Here is a 2663-nt window from a genome sequence, read left to right as displayed (position 1 = left end):
GAAGGGTATCAACAGGAAGGATGCATGCCACAAACTAAGTTGTCTTTGCCCTCCAATTTATAGGTGAGGACAACCACACTAGAAATCATTATGTTGCTAACTGAGGTAAATAATGGTTGCACCTAATAATGTACCACCATGAATGGAAATGAGCCCCCATAGAGGGATACAAATACAACATTGTGAGGAGCAACATAATAGCAAAAGAGGTTTATCAATTATAAAGGATGGACTCAATGTCACTCATCATGTGAATGATACTAGATCATTAAGAAGTTTTCATATTTCACACTTTAAAGCATTGCATTCACTAATGGCATGGAAAGCATGTGATGATATGCACGAAAAGTGAGATTTGTTTTTTTATATTTATAAAATTTATTATCTTTTGGAGAAGGAAGAGTAATCAAGTGGGATTTGAGAAGCCTCAACAAGGTTTTCTCTTGCCTACATAGAGGATAGGAGAAAAAATAAATCCTTTCTCTTATGAAGGATGATGTGATTGAAGCTTGTGATAAGAAGGAAATGGAAAAGGGGATGTAGACGAAGGAGAGTGTTGGAAACCTAAACCCTCTCTAAAAGAGTGCAGTGTAAGTTTCATGTGGAACTTAATCCCTTGTTCCATGCATCCAAGACCATTTCTATTATATCCACGCTTAAAGAGTATTTTAAAACCAACATTATAATGTGTTTCTAACTCCTATGGAGGAGGAATCACATTACTAATCCCACTTGAATGAGGTGTATAATCATATTTTGAAGAACAAACAAGATTGATATGAGAAAAAAAATTGATACTTTTGCAAGAATATAGACCCTTGTTGGACTCACTCATTCCTAAATCATTATCTAAGAATGTGTCGCATGAAGGATATAAAGTAGTATTAATAAAAATTATATCATTCTCTTGCACTAAAATGTCTCATGGGTGAAACAAATTTTGGGAGAGGGATAAATCCCTTCATTTACCAATGATGCATCTCTGGAAGGGAGAGCATTGATATGAATGGAAGGTAAAGTATCATTAAGGAATATTTCAATGATATGATCCTCTAGCTCCAAAATATCCTCATGAGGGACAAATTTTGGGAGAGGGAAAAGTATCCACTTTATCATTACTAGAATAAGCATCATAGGTACACAAAGAAACATCTATCAATGATTTAAGACAAGAAAATCATGAAGATAACATTTTTGAAAATGTCATTATCTAATCAATTAACCAACTAATTAGATATGTTTAGTTAAATCATAATATATACAAGTGCATAATATGCTAGATTCACCAAAATATTAAGGGAAAAAGAGATCCTAGACTAATGAATGCATTAACCTAGATCAATTCTTTTCTCACAGAACATTGGGGGAATACGAATGGGCTTATTTACTATTATCAAGGAAGAGCCAAGCTATTTGGATCCACACCCGTTTTGGATTTATTTAATGGGGATTTGTTGAGCGTGTGCAATTAACTATGCTAATGATGGCTAAATTGGACAAGTTTATCAAAATAAATATGATACATAATGAAAACATAAAAACAAAAATTATATTTGGAAAAGAGATGTAGAGAGGACCCTAGTGCTAAAATCTAAAGTTGATTGGGCAAGACTCCAGTCCTAGGTGCTAGTATCCTGAGTATGTGCAAACAAGTAACATGATTGAGAATGGAGTCAATAAAGGACTAGACACCTGTCATTGAAATCTAGGGCTAAATTAGAGGGACAAAAGTGACGGGCAATAGTGAAGGGCAAGACTCTAGTCCTAGGTGCTAGTATCCTGAGTATGTGCAAACAAGTAACATGATTGAGAATTGAGAATGGAGTCAATAAAGGACTAGACACCTGTCATTGAAATCTAGGGCTAAATTAGAGGGACAAAAGTGACGGGCAATAACATCTTTAGGGTTTCTATAATTCAAAGCTTAAAAATCCATGTCACGGACCACTCTATTCATCTATGCCTCTATCGCAATCAAAATCATCAAGATCTAGGATTGTACACATGAAAGAGGGGAAATGTTTATTTTTTATAGATACTTTCTTTGGTCAAACCCTGTGTTTGTCTTTCCACCTCCATAACAACAATGATGTTTTGAAATTGGTTGAAGGGACAAGAATGTTGTGAGGGGGGGGGGGGGGGGGGGGTGAATCAATATTCCCACAGATTCTAAAACTTTCTCCAAACTTAAACTTTTTGCCGAAATATCAAGCTCATCAATTATAGTTAACACACATAGAACAACAAATATAGAATAATCATAAAAACACGGCCACAAGAGAAACACTGAAATTTATACTTGGAAAACCCAAATGGGAAAAAACACAGAGAGTGTTAACTCTCAAGAGAATATAACTAGTTCTATGATGTATTACAAAAGGGTGGCTCACTGCTAGATTACAAGAACGACTCACTGTCGTAATGCTCACTGCAAAAATACAAAATCGGCTTACTATCGAAATACTCACTGTAACAAGTAAGAATAAAATGAAAAGTATTGCATCTTTGAATGCATGAGATCAGTTCCAAGATTAAGCTCAGATCACAATACACAAACCTTACAGCGGATCCGATGAAAGATCTTTGTACTACTTTCCTCAAGTACTTGTAGCAAGTCCGATAAAGCTTTGACTTTTCACCAACTGCCTTCATTGTCTACACCT

The sequence above is a fragment of the Cryptomeria japonica genome, chromosome 6, assembly GCF_030272615.1.
Source record: "Cryptomeria japonica chromosome 6, Sugi_1.0, whole genome shotgun sequence".
In the NCBI taxonomy this organism is placed as follows: Eukaryota; Viridiplantae; Streptophyta; class Pinopsida; order Cupressales; family Cupressaceae; genus Cryptomeria; species Cryptomeria japonica.
The sequence above is the reverse complement of the archived record's forward strand: the minus strand, read 5'-3'. Positions refer to the sequence as shown.